The sequence below is a fragment of the Oryx dammah genome, unplaced genomic scaffold, assembly GCF_014754425.2.
Source record: "Oryx dammah isolate SB20612 unplaced genomic scaffold, SCBI_Odam_1.1 HiC_scaffold_16, whole genome shotgun sequence".
NCBI classification, from domain to species: domain Eukaryota; kingdom Metazoa; phylum Chordata; class Mammalia; order Artiodactyla; family Bovidae; genus Oryx; species Oryx dammah.
In genome coordinates, this window is record NW_024070200.1 from 31,559,412 (window position 1) to 31,574,816 (window position 15,405).

The 15,405-nt window shown below is 38.0% G+C and overlaps 1 long non-coding RNA gene across 1 annotated transcript in view; it reads right to left on the reverse strand.

Moving 5' to 3' along the window:
• Window positions 1-1,051: 1,051 nt before the first annotated feature.
• The window catches only part of LOC120875414, an 80,573-nt gene continuing 66,219 nt past the window's right edge, over window positions 1,052-15,405 (reverse strand). The window contains exon 3 of the long non-coding RNA XR_005723954.1: window positions 1,052-1,210. This is a non-coding gene — a long non-coding RNA (uncharacterized LOC120875414). The remainder of the gene's footprint in view (window positions 1,211-15,405) is intronic.

Here is a 15,405-nt window from a genome sequence, read left to right on the forward strand (position 1 = left end):
TAACATAACAATGTTTAAAATATATGGATAATTTAATCCATATATGTTTAAAATATATGCATGTTGTTGTTTAGTCACTAAGCTGTGTCTGACCTGCAACCCCATGGACTGTAGCCCACCAGGCTCCTTTGTGCATGGGATTTCCCAGGCAAGAACCCTGGAGTGGGTTGCCGTTTCCTTCTCCAGGTTATCTGAACCTATGTCTCCTGCATTGGCAGGAGGATTCTTTACCACTGAACCACCAAGGAAGTCCTAAAATGTTCCAAGGCCATCTGATAAATGGTATCATTACATTATTATAAGTTAAGGATGCATATTATAATATATGGGTTCACTACCACTGTATGCATGAATACCATTAGCAAGATCTTTGTGTGAACAGAGTATCCTATCTCAGACTTAGCTTCAAAGGATGATAGATGACAGAAGCTTAAGGATACCAATAGGGTAGCATCAGTAGTGTCTCTTCAGTGGGAATTTTTACAAAACGTAAGCTAAATGTTTAGGTCAAACTTGTAGAGTGAGTTAGAAAATATCAATACCTGGAGGTCATGGATCAAGCTGGCAAAGTAAGGACACAGATCTCACCTCCCTGCCTGAACACATCAAAAATACATCTATACGTGGAACAATTCTCACTGAACGCAAACTTGCAGAAGGACCCCTGCATAACCAAAGCTATAAGATGCACACCCATCTTGGTAAGGGAAGAAAGACATCAGGGACAGTCCCTTGAGGGGGAACTCAGAGGAAAAGGGAGATTACAGGGATGATCACCTCCCTGGGAAGTGAACAATTCAGTCCAAAGACTGCACATTGCAATCACTGGGTTCTACTTAGGGGAGACACAGGAGTCCCCTTGACTGGTTGGAGGATCACTGGGACTAATAGAAGAAGCCTAGACTCTCCTCATGAGGAGTATACACACAGACTTGCCCCCCAAGGCAAGGTGGACAGAGATCTCCTCTAGTGGTTGCAGGGTTTTCTATGACTGCATCCCAATCTGTGTCCCAGTCCAAGCCAAGCAATGCTCTAGACGTACTCACTGTGTGTCACAGTGCAGCTGTGGATGTGGGTCAGTCAAGACTGGAAAAAACACCTGATTGTGAGACACAGAGGAGATCCAGTTCCAAGGCAGATCTGGTGGGCGAGTCAGCAGCCATCATTGGCCCTTACGTAAGCAGCTGTCAGCCAATAAGGTAGGAGGTCCCTGTAGAAAGAAAATCATGCGTAACTTTCTTAAGAGAAGCCATTTGGGGCCTATGCCATTTTGTGATCTAAGCCTGGCAAGAGAGCTTGCCTTTGAATAGGTCTCAATCATGCATGATTTTAAGGGAACAAAAAAAAAAGAGAGAGAGAGAGAAAGAAATTACCATTTTCAGGAAAGAGAAATAACAATAGCAAAGATAAAAATCATTTGTAAAACTCCCAGATCTCTTCCAGTGGTAAAGATTAGCCTGAAGTACTCAATCACCAGATCAATGAGAACCTAAGGGAAGATGTTGACCTTTTCTGACCCTTGTGACTTTAGTCAACTAAAGCTTAGACTGTCAACCACCCAAGCAACTTCATGAATACAGTCTTAGATTAAAATTTCCCAGATTGTGTTGTTTGGAGAGAAACTGCCTTGGGAAAGATCCTCAGTGTTCTCCTTATTTACTCCAAGTAATAAATTCTTTCTTCTCCCAGTCTTTGGCTTGGTTGTGTCTCTTGGCTTGACAATCAACAAGAAACAAATGCAGTTTTCAAGTAACAGTTCCTCAGAAGCAGCCCAGATTTCTGATACTGGCCACTCCACCACAACTCACAGACACATTTCAAGAGGCCCTGTGGGCACCACCACCTGTACTGCAGAGATCTCACACCAGGACAGGGGCAGCAGAGGCTGGAGGTACTTCTGTGAAGAACAAAAGGGACTTACAACAGAGGTTGCATCTGTGCAGAGGTGTGGATGCCTGCACATTCAATTCATTAGAACTGTCTGCAGGGGACACAGACAAGAGCCCACACAAACCTCACTTGTATCAGCAATCCCCCTCTTTCTAGCAAAGATCCTTGTGTAGGGGAAAAAAAGAAAACACACACTTAAAGGAACAGAGCCAGCTTGGGTCTGATCCTCAGGGTTTCTGCTCGAGCAACTTGGGGTCAGACCCCACTTCCCAAAGGGCAGTGATGGCCACTGAGCAGTCCAGCCTCACACCAAACATCAGCTCTAGCACTTCCATCTCCAGTTTTATCCCCTACCAAGGTGAGAGCTGCCAGCACACTCTCAGGAAAGAAGTAAATTATACCCACGTCAAATCTAGTTTTTCCTTCAAAGGCTTTAGGGACACGAAGTCTATATAAGGACACTCCCACATAAGATCACCCTTTTTAGATCACAAGAGGTCAATGTTTCACCCAAATTCATAAAAGCAGAGAAAGTAAAGCAAAATGAAAAGGCAGAGGAATGACTTTCAATTGAAAGCAAGAGAAAATCCCTAAAAATTAATGAAACAGAAATAAACAGGTTACCAGATAAAGAATTCAAAGTATTGGTTAAAAAAAATAACTGAATTGGGGGAAAAAAAAACTGATGTACACAATGAACACATCAATAAGCAAATAGAAAAAGTATTTTAAAAGAACCAATCAGAAGTTAATAATTCAACAGTGGAAATAAAAAGCATAATACAAGGAATGAAAAGCATATTAAGTGAAATAGGAGAATGCAGTAAGCGACTGAAAGATAGAATAATGGAAATGTCCCATCAGAACATTTTTTCTTTTCAAAAATAAAAGCAAGTTTAAAAAAAAAAAGACAACAGTCTGAGACATCTCTCAGATAAGAGTAAGCATGAATAACATCCACGTATAGGAGTCCTAGAACAAGAAGAGAGAGAGAAGGGAATTGAAAACATGAGGAAACTATGGCTGAACTTCCAAAACCTGAAGGAAGACATGGATATCCAGATACACAAGCACAGAGTACAAAACAAGATGAACCCAAAGAAACCCACACCAAGACGTACAGTTAAAATGACAAAGGTTAAAGACAGAGAATTTTACAGGCAGCAAGAGAGAAGCAAAAAGTCATATACAAGAGGACCCCTATAAGGCTGGGCTAGCCTGGTGGCTTAGTGGTAAAGAATTCACCTGCAGTGTAGGAGACTCAGGAGACATGGGTTCAATCTCTGGGTCAGGAAGATCCCCTAAAGGAGAGCATGGCAATCCACTACAATATTCTTGCCAGAAAATTCCCATGGACAGATGAACCCAGTGGGCTACAGTCCACAGGGTCAAAGAGTAAAACACAGCTGAAGCAACTGAGCACGCATGCACATTATAATGTTACCAACTGATTTCTCTGCAGAAACTTCACAGATGAGAAGGGAGTGGAAGTATCTATTTAAAGTCCTGGAAGGAAAAAATATGCAACCTACAATACTCAGCAAAATTGTCAATTAGAGTAAGACGAGACATACACAGTTCATCAGACAAGCAAAAACTAGAAGAACTCAGCAACAATACACCTACTCTGAAAGAAATATTGAAGGTACTTTGCTAAATGGGAAAGAATCAAGAATGTATAGGAAACGGAAAATTCCAATAGGAAAGGCTATATTAGAGACTGAAAGTCATTTAAATAAGCCAGCATAAAGACTTAAAGAAAGTTGTAAAAGCAACTACTAACTAAAATAAACACTAAAAGGATAACCATGAAGATGTAAAATGTTACATCAAAAACAGAATCTGGGGGAAGAAAATTTTAAAAATATATAATATTTTAGAATGTATTTGAACTTAAATGACAAGTTTTAAAAAAGTAGATATATTATAGGTGAACATACATGAACCCCAAAGTATCTACTAATCAAAGACCTTTAATAGACTCACAAAAACTAAGAAAGAAAAAAGGCTCACAAGCATACTTTTACAGAATCAAACCACAGAAGAAAGAAAAAAAGAAGGAACGAACAGGAAACACATACATAAACAACTAGAAAACAAGTAATAAAGTGGTAATAAGTAAATAATTATCAATTATTAAATGTCAATGGACAAAATGTCCTGACCAAAGAGACTCCCTTCAGTGCTAAAGACACACAAAGACTGAAAGTGAAAGGAGGGAAAAAGACAATCCACGTAAAGGGAAACACGAAAGTAGGGTTAACAGTCATAAAAGACAAAATAGACTTCAGAGTAAAGACAAAGAAGGGCATTATACAATGATAGCGAGCCCAATATATGAGGAGGATATTATATTGTTAATATATATGCATAGCATGTTGGGTGTACCCAATATAGGAGCTCCTAAATATATAAAGTGAATATTAACAAACAGAAAGGTAGAAGTTGACAATAGTAGTAGGGAGTTTTAACAGCCCACTCACATTAATGGACAGATCATCCAGACAGAAAATCAATAAGGTAAAAGCAGTTTTAAATGATTCAACAGACCAGTTGGACATTTCTATTTTGCAAATAGGAAAAGGGGTACATCAAGGCTGTATATTGTCACCCTGCTTATTTAATTTATATGCAGAGTACATCATGAGAAACTCTGGGCTGGATGAAGCACAAGCTGGAATCAAGATTGCTGGGAGAAATATCAATAGCCTCAGGTATGCAGATGACACCACCCTTATGGCAGAAAGTGAAGAAGTACTAAAGAGCCTCTTGAAAGTGAAAGAGGAGAGTGAAAAAGTTGGCTTAAAGCTCAACATTCAGAAAACGAAGATCGTGGCATCTGGTCTCATCACTTCGTGGCAAATAGATGGGAAAACAGTGGAAACATTGGCTGACTTTATTTTGGGGGGCTCCAAAATCACTGCAGATGGTGATTGCAGCCATGAAATTAAAAGATGCTTGCTCCTTGGAAGAAATGCTATGACCAACCTAGACAGCATATTGAGGAGCAGAGACTCTACTTTGTCAAAAAAGGTCTGTCTAGTCAAGGCTATGGTTTTTCCAGTAGTCATGTATGGATGTGAGAGCTGGACTGTAAAGAAAGCTGAGCACAGAAGAACTGATGCTTTTGAACTGGGGTGTTGGACAGGACTCTTGAGAGTTCCTTGGACTGCAAGGAGATCCAACCAGTCCATCCTATAGGAAATCACTCCTGAATATTCATTGGAAGGATTGATGCTGAAGCTGAAACTCCAATTCTTTGGCCACCTGATGTGAAGAGATGACTCATTTGAAAAGACCCTGATGCTGAGAAAGATTGAAGGTGGGAGGAGAAGGGAACAGCAGAGGATGAGATGGTTGGATGGGATCACCGACTCAATGGACATGAGTTTGAGTAAACTCTGGGAGTTGGTGATGGACAGTTAGGCCTAGCGTGCTGCAGTCCATGGGGTCACAAAGAGTCAGATGCGACTCAGTGACTGGACTGAACTGAAATTATGTCCTAGAGGAACTAGGAAAAGAAAAACAAACATAGCCTAACATCAGCAGATGAAAGGAACAAAGATCAGAGGGGAAACAGAGATAAAACAAAAAAGGAAAGATCAATGAAACTAAGAGCTAGATTTTTTAAAACATAAACGAAATTGATAAACCTTTAGTTAGGCTTACCAATAAAAAAAGAATCCAAATAAAGAATGAAAGAGAAGAAATAGCAACTGATACTACAGAGATACAAGAAATACGTGAATACTATGAAGTTACATCCTAGCAAATCAGACAATCTAGAAGCAATGAGCAAATTTCTAGAAACATACAACCTGACAATACTGAATCAAGAAGAAACAGACAATTTGAACAGAATGACTACTATCAGTGAAATTAAATTTGTAATAAATTAAACAAAAATAACTTCCCAACAAACATAAGTCCAGGATCAGATGCCTTCACAGAGGAATTCTATAGAAGATATAAAATAAGTACTAATACCTATCCTCTTCAAAATACTCCAAAAACCAGGAGAGGATGGAACACACTCAAATTAATCCAATCCAACAATATAGAAAAAGGACCATACACAATCATCAAGTGGGATTTATTCCAGGGACACAAAGATTATTCAACACTCACAAATCAGTATGATACACCACATGAACAAAATGAAGGATAAAAATCACAAGATCATCTGAACAGATACAGGAAAACCACTGACAAAATTTAATACCTGTTCATGATAAAAACAAAAACCAAACCTCTTAACATGTGCACGAAGGGGACATAACACAATATAATAAGGACTGTTTACTATAAACTCATAGTTAACATCATACTCAATGGTAAAAAGCTAAAAGCATGTACTCTAAATTCAGGAAAAAGACAAGGATGCCCACTTTTGTCACTTCTATTTAATATAGTACTGGAAATAATACACACATCAGTCAGACAAGAAAATGAAATAAAAAGCCTCCAAATTGGAAAGGAAGAAGTAAACCTGTCATATTTCCAGATGACATGATACTTCATATAAAAATCCTTGAGGTCTACCCCAAAACTCTTTATAACTAACAAATGAATTCAACAAAGTTGCAGGATACAAGATTAATATACAGAAATCTGTTGTATTTCTATACACTAATAATGAATTATGAAAAAAAAAAAGTTAAAAAAACTCATTTAAAATAATATCTAAAAGAATAAAATACCTAGCAATAAACTTGAGACAAAACACCTATGCTGTGAAATCTATAAAACATTCACAAAGGAAACTGAAGATGATACAAAAACGGAAAGATATCTTGTGTTCTCAATATTAGTGTTAAAATGACCATACTACTCACACACCTACAGATTTAATGCAATCCCTATCAAAACACCAATGACATCATACACACTGTCCAACTCTTTGTGATCCCATGGATTGCAGCACGCCAGAGTTCCCTGTTCTTCACCATTTCCTGGAATTCACTCAAAGCAAAGTGATGTCTCTGTTTTTTAATAGGCTGTCTAGGTTTTTCATAGCTTTCATTCCAAGGAGCAAGTGTCTTTTAATTTTGTGGCTGTAGTCACTGTCCACAGAGATTTTAGAGCCCCACAAAATAAAATCTGTTACTGTTTCCATTTTTTTCCCCATCTATTTGCCATGATGTGATGGGACCTTAGTGATGGGATGCCATAATCTTAGCTTTTTAAATGTTGAGTTTTAAGCCAGCTTTTTCATTCTCCTCTTTCATCCTTATCAAGAGACTCTTTAGTTCCTCTTTGCTTTCTGCCATTAGAGTGGTATCATTTGCATATCTGAGGTTGTTGATATTTCTCCCAGCAAGCTTGATTTCAGCTAGGGATTCATCCAGCCTGGCATTTCACATGATGTACTCCGCACAAAAGTTTAACAAGCAAAGTGACAATATACAGTCTTGACATAGTCCTTTCCCAATATTGAACCAGCCCATTGTTCTATGTCCGGTTCTAACCATTGCTTCTTGATCTCCATACAGGTTTCTTAGGAGGCAGGGAAGGGGGTCTGGTAGTCCCATTTCTTTAAGAATTTTCCACATTTTTTGTGATCCACACAGTCAAAGGCTTTAGTGTAGTCAATGAAGCAGAAACAGATTTTTTTTTCTGAAACCTCCTTGCTTTCTCTATGATCCAACATGTGTTAGCAACTTGATCTCTGGTCCCTCTTCTGTTTTAAATCCAGCCTGTACATCTGGAAGTTCTTAGTTCACATACTGCTGAAGCCTAGCTTGAAGGATTTTGAGCATTACCTTGCTAGCATGTGAAATTACCACAAATGTGTGGCAGTTTCAACTCTCTTTGCATTGGTTTCTTTGGGATTGGAATGAAAACTGACCTTTTCTAGTCCTGTGATCATTACTGAGATTTCCAAATTTGCTCACATATAGAATGCAGCATTTTGACAGCATCATCTTTTAGGATTTGAAATGCTCAGCTGGAATTCTATCACCTCCACCAGCTTCATAGCAATGCTTCCTGAAACCCATTTGACTTCACACTCCAGGATGTCTGGCTCTAGGTGAGTGACCAAACCATTGTGGTTATCCAGGTCATTAAGACCTTTTTTGGTATAGTTCTTCTGTGTATTCTTGCTGCTTCTCCTTAATCTTCTGCTTCTTTTAGGTCTTTGCTGTTTCTATCCTTTATTGTGCCCATTTTTGCATGAAATATTCTCCTGATATCTCTAACATTCTTGAAGATATCTCTAGTCTTTTCCATCCTATTACTTTCCTCTATTTATTTGCATTGTTCACTGCACAATCTCTGATGTCCTCCTAAATTCTCTGAACTGTGAACTATTTAAAAGAGCCAAAAGAAAGAAGTAACCTACGTAAACAGAAATGGATATAGAAGAAGTGGTATATATACACATGGAATACTACTCAGCCATAAAAAAGATGAAATTCTGCCATTTGCAGCTACATGGATATACCTAGTGATTATTATACTTAGTGAAATCAGTCTCAGAAAGGCAGATACTGAATGATATTGCTTATAGGAGGAATGTAAATAATAATACAAACAAAGGCATATAGCAAAACAGAAACATAAAGATATAGAAAACAATCCAGTGGTAACCAGTGGTAAGAAGGAAGTGGAAGGTATATGTTAGATAGACAGGATTAAGAGATAGAACCTACCAGGAATAAAGTTGATAACCAACAAGGGTATACTGTATAGTACAGGGACTAATAGCAATTATTTTGTAATAATATTTAATAGAATATAAACTATAAATATCAAAAAAAATCTCGAAAATGACAGAATGATCTCTGTTCGTTTCCAAGGGAAACCATCCAGTGTCACAGCAATCCAAGTCTATGCCCCGACCAGTAATGCTGAAGAAGCTGAATTTGAATGGTCCTATGAAGACCTACAAGACCTTCTGGAAATAACACCCAGAAAATATGTCCTTTTCATTACAGGGAACTGGAATGCAAAAGTAAGAAGTCAAGAAACATCTGGAGTAATAGGAAAATTAGTCCTTAGGGTACAGAATGAAGCAGGTCAAAGGTTAACAGAGTTTTGCCAAGAGAATGCACTGGTCATAGCAAACACTCTCTTCTGACAACACAAGAGAAGACCCTACACATGGACATCACCAGATGGCCAACACCAAAGTCAGATTGATTATATTCTTTGCAGCCAAAGATGGAGAAGCTCTATACAATCAGCAAAAACAAGACTGGGAGCTGACTGGCTCAGATCATGAACTCCTAATTGCCAAATTCAGACTTAAATTGAAGAAAGAAGGGAAAACCACTAAACCATTCAGGTATGGCCCAAATCAAATCCCTTATTATTATACAGTGGAAATGACAAATGGATTCAAGGGATTAGATCTGATAGAGTGCCTGAAGAACTATGGGCGTAAGTTTGTGACAAGGTACAGGAGGCAGTGATCAAGACCATTTCCAAGAAATAGAAATGCAAAAAGGCAAAATGGTTATCTGAAGAGGCCTTACAATAGCTGTGAAAAGAAGAGAAGCAAAAGGCAAAGGATAAAAGGAAAGATATATGCATCTGAATGCAGAGTTCCAAAGAATAGCAAGGAGAGATAAGAAAGTCTTCCTCAGTGATCAGTGCAAAACAATAGAGGAAAACAATAGAATGGGAAGACTAGAGATCTCTTCAGGAAAATTAGAGATACCAAGGGAAATTTTCATGTAAAGATGGGCACAATAAAAGGCAGAAATGGTATGGACATAAGAGAAGCAGAAATTAAGAATAGGTGGCAAGAATACACAGAAGAACAATAAAAAGATCTTCACAACCTAGATAACCACAATGGTGTGATCACTCACCTAGAGTCAGACATCCTGGAATATGAAGTCAAGTGGGCCTTAGGAAGCATCACTACTAACAAAGCTAGTGGAGGTGATGGAATTCCAGTTGAGCTATTTCAAATCCTCAAAGATGACGCTGTGAAAGTGCTGCACTCAATATGTCTGCAAATATGGGAAACTCAGCAATGGCCACAGGACTGGAGAAGTTTGGTGTTCATTCCAATCCCAAAGAAAGGCAATGCCAATGAATCCTCAGACTACTGCATAATTGCCCTCATCTCACATGCTATCAAGGTAATGCTCAAAATTCTCCAAGCCAGGCTTCAACAGTACGTGAACCATGAACTTCCAGATGTTCCAGGTGGATTTAGAAAACGCACAGGAACAAGAGATCAAATTGCCAACATCTGCTGGATCATCAAAAAAGCAAGAGAGTTCCAGAAAAACATCTACTTCTGCTTCATGATTATGCTAAAGCCTTTGACTGTGTAGATCACAGCACACTGTGGAGAAGTCTTCAAGAGATGGGAATACCAAACCACTTGACCTGCCTCCTGAGAAATCTGTATGCAGATCAAGAAACAACAGTTAGAACTGGACATGGTACAACAGACTGGTTCCAAATCAGGAAAGGAGTGTGTCAAGGCTGTATATTGTCACCCTGTTTATTTAACTTCTATGCAGAGCACATAATGAGAAACTCTGGGCTGGATGAAGTACAAGCTGGAATCAAGATTCCCGGGGGAAATATCAATAACCTCAGATACGCAGATGATACCACCCTTATGGCAGAAAGCAAAGAAGAACTAAGGAGCCTCTTGATGAATGTCAAAGAGAGGAGTGAAAAGATTGACTTGAAACTCAACATTCTGAAAACTAAGATCATAGCATCCAGTCTCATCACTTCATGGCAAATAGATGGGGAAATAGTGGCAATGTGACAGACTTTATTTTGGGAGGCTCCAAAATCACTGAAGATGGTGACTGCAGCCATGAAATTAAAGGACGCTTGTTTCTTGGAAGACAGCTTATTAAAAAGCAGAGATATTACTTTGCCTACAAAGGTCTGTCCAGTCAAAGCTATGGTTTTTCCAGTAGTCATGTATGGATGTGAGAGTTGGACTATAAAGAAAGAAAGCTGAGCACTGAAATATTGATGCTTCTGAACTGTGGTATTGGAGAAGACTCTTGAGAGTCCCTTGGACTGCAAGAAGATCCAAACAATCCATCCTAAAGGAAATCAGTCCTAAATATTTATTGGAAGGACTGATGATGAAGCAGAAACTCCAATACTTTGGCCATGTGACGTGAATAACTGACTCATTTGGAAAGACCCTGATGGTGGGAAAGATTGAAGGTGGGAGGAGAAGGGGATGAAAGAGGATAAGATGGTTGGTTAGCATCACGAACTCAATGGACATGAGTCTGAGTAAACTCTGGGAGTTGATGATGGACAGGGAGGTCTGGCATACTGCAGTCCATGTGGTCACAAACATTTGGACATGACTGAGTGACTGAACTGAAGTGAACTGAAACTATAAACATACTGAATCACTATGAGAAGTGAAGTGAAAGTTGTTCAGTTGTGTCCTCCTCTTGTGACTCCATGGACTATATATACAATTCTCTAGGCCATAATACTGGAGTGGGTAGCCTTTCCCTTCTCCACGGCATCTTTCCAACCTAGTTATTGAACCCAGGTCTCCCACATTGCAGGCAGATTCTTTAGCAGCTGAGCCACAAGGGAAGCCCAAGAATACTGGAGTGAGTCACCTATCCCTTCTCCAGCAGATCTTCCCAACCCAGGAATCAAACAGAGGTCTGTGGCATTGCAGGCATATTATTTACCAACTGTGCTATCAGGGAAGCCTATTGAATCCCCATGCTATAGTTCTAAAACTAGTATTATAAATCAACTATACTTGAAAGAAAACAAAGGAAACATCAATTGCTATAGTGCTTACTAAAAATCACACTTTTACTGTAAGAAATGATAAAAATATAAGGATAAAGTGTACATTGTAAGTACAGTAAACTAAAGAAGGTAATTTTAAAAAGGCAATTTTATTTGATAAATAGGTTAAAATTAGAAGTTGAGAGGAATTTTATGACCATTAGAAAATAAGAATTTAGAAATAATATATATTCAAATTATAAGAATTTAAAACTGTAAAATATGAAAAAAATCCAAATCTGAATTACAGTAAGAAATTTTAAAATTATTTTCACAATAACTGTCAGTACATGCAAACAAAAATATGAAAATATAAAGAAAAACTGAACAATGCAATTATCAAGCTTGACCTATTCAATATACCTAAATCTGCATAATCAAGAAAAGACAATGCTCATTGTTTCAAAATGTGCATGAAAAATTGACTATATAGAAGCCACAAATTAGATCTCTAAAAGCTGCAGTAGAAACTGAAATTACCAAGAAGAAACCTATATAATCTCCAAAAGAAAGGATGTTAGCAATATATTTTAAAATAATCCTGGATGAAAAAAATGTTTCATTGGTAGTTATAAGACATTATGTAAAGAATAATAAAAAAGTATATATTAAAACTTACTGATTATATCAAAGTTATTATAGTAATAATTTACAGCCTTAAAAGCACACAATAGCAAAAAATGAAAAGATGAACTAAATGATACTTCAGGAAATTAGAATAGGTTGACATATTAAAGCCAAAATACAGAAAGAAGTTAACACAAAGTTGGAGTTAGTAAAGGAAAAAATTTACTGTAAACAATATCAAACCAAAATTTTGTTTGATGAAAATATTAATACAACAAATAAACTCTTTAGAAGTCTGATTTTTTAAAAGGGTGAGAGGAAGAGGAGGCACAATTTTCTAATATCAGGAATAAAAAAGAAACATAATATAGCCTACATAAAGTTATTGCTCAGTCATATCTAACTTTTTGCGACAGCATGGACTGCTGCACACCAGGCTTCCCTGTCCATTACGATCTCCGAAAGTTTGCTGGAACTCATGTCCATAGAGTCGGTGATGCCATCCAACCATCTCATCCTCTGTCATCCCTTTCTCCTCCCACCTTCAATCTTTCCCAGCATCAAGGTCTTTTCTAATGAGTTGGCTCTTCACATCGTGGCCAAACTATTAAAGCTTCAGCTTCAGTCCTTCGAATGAATATTCAGGATTGATTTCCTTTAGGACTGACTGGTTTGATTTCCCTGCCGTCCAAGGGACTCTCAAGTGTCTTCTCCAACACCACAGTTCAAAGGGATCGATTTTTCAGGACTCAGCCTTCTTTATGGTCCAGCTCTCATATCCATACATGATACTGGAAAAATCATAGCACTAACTAGACATTTGTTGGCAAAGTAATAACTCTATTTTTATGCTATGTTTGTAATAGCTTTACTTCCAAGGAGCAAGTATCTTTTAATTTCATGGCTGCAGTCACCATTTGCAGTAATATTGGACCCCAAGAAAATAGTTTGTCATTGTTTCCCCATCTATTTGCTATGAAGTGATGGGACTGGATGCCATGACCTTTGTTTTTTGAATTTTTAAAAATTAATTAATTTTAATTGCAGGCTAATTACAATAGTGTGGTGGTTTTGCCATATACAGACATGAATCAGCCAGAGGTGTACAAGTTACCGCCCACACACACACACATCCTGAACCCCCTCCCACCTCCTTCCCCACCCCATCACTCTGGGTTATCCCAGAGCACCGGCTTTGATTGCCGTGCTTCTTCCATTGAACTTACACTGGTCATCTATTTTACATATGGTAATATACATGTTTCAATGCTATTCTCTCAAATCATCCCAAGCTCGCCTTCTCCCACAGAGTCCAAAAGTCTGTTCTTTACATCCATGTCTCTTTTCTTGTCTTGCATAAAGGGTCGTCATTACCATCTTTCTAAATTCCATATATATGTATTAATATACTGTATTGATGTTTCTGACTTACTTCACTCTGTATAATAGGCTCCAGTTTCATCCACCTCATGAGGACTGACTCAAGTGTGTTCTTTCTTATGGCTGACTAATATTCCATTGTGTATAAGCCAGCTTTTTCACTCTCCTCTTTCATCTTCATCGAGAGGCTCTTTATTTCCTCTTTGCTTTCTGCCATAAGAGTGGTGTCATCTGCATATCTGAGGTTATCTGGCAATCTTGATTTGGCTTGGGCTTCATCCATCCTAGCATTTTGTATGATGTACTCTACATATAAGTTAAATAAGCAGTGACAATATACAGTGATGAACTCCTTTCCTAATTTGGAACCAATCTGATGTTCCATGTCCAGCTCTAACTGTTGCTTCTTGACATGCATACAGGTTTTTCAGGAGGCAGGGAAGGTGGTCTGGTATTCCCATCTCTTTAAGAATCTTCCACAGTTTTTTGTGATCCACACAGTCAAGGCTTTAGCATTGTCAATGAAGCTGAAGTAGGTGTTTTTTCTGGAATTCTCTTGCTTTTTCTGTGATCCAACAAATGTTGGTAATTTGATTTCTGGTTCCTCTGTCTTTTCTAAATCCAGCTTGAACATCTGGAACTTCTTGGTTCACATACTGTTGAAGCCGAGCTTGGAGAATTGTGAGTATTACTTTGCTCAAATTGTGTTTAGAATCAAACTTCATACCCATCAGAGATGCTCAGAGGGTTTTGTTTGTGTACACCAGGACATTAAAGTTAATATGATACTAACATTTTCATAAAATTGGAAAGTGTACTAGGAAAATCTAAAATTGCTTAAAGATGTAATCTGAATAATTCTGTATTTAGTATAAAATTTCTTAAAGGTAATCAGTCCTGAATATTCATTGGATGGACTGATGCTGAAGCTGAAACTCCAATACTTTGGTCACCTGATGTGAAGAACTGACTCAATGGAAAAGACTCTGATGCTGGGAAAGGTTAAAGGCAGGAGGAGAAGAGGACGACAGAGGATGAGATGGTTGCATGGTATCACCGATTTGATGGACATGAGTTTAAGCAAGCTCCAGGAGTGGGTAATGGACAGGGAAGCCTGGTGCACTGCAGTCTATGGAGTCGCAAAGAGTTAGACACAACTGAGCAACTGAACTGAACTTAGTGTAAAATTATATTTGTAAATAATTTAAAATATTCCTACAGAGTCTATCTTAGCCACAAATGTCTCTGCTGCTGCTGCTGCTAAGTCGCTTCAGTTGTGTTCAACTCTGTGCGACCCCATAGATGGCAGCCCACCAGGATCCGCCATCCCTGGGATTCTCCAGGCAAGAACACTGGAGTGGGTTGCATTTCCTTCTCCAATGCATGAAAGTGAAAGATGAAAGTGAAGTTGCTCAGTCGTGTCTGACTCTTTAGCACCCCATGGACTGCAGCTAACCACAGATGTCTTTTATAATTATTTTATGAAAGTATTAGAGATAAGAAAAATCACATACAAATTCTCCTATAATATCAAAAAATGTGGACTATTTGATAGTCATTTTATGAAGTGAGAATAACAATGACAAACAAAATTCACAAGGTCATTACAATAAAGGAAAACCACAGTTTAATCACTATGGTGAATATGCAAGAAAATTATAAAACAAATTATAAACAAATTAATTCCAGTTGCATATATAGAAGATAATATAGTATGACTTGGTACATATTTTCCCCATGGACAAGATTAATTTAACATTCAATAAATCAAACAATTTGGCACATTAATTTCATATAGGATTAAAAAAACATAAT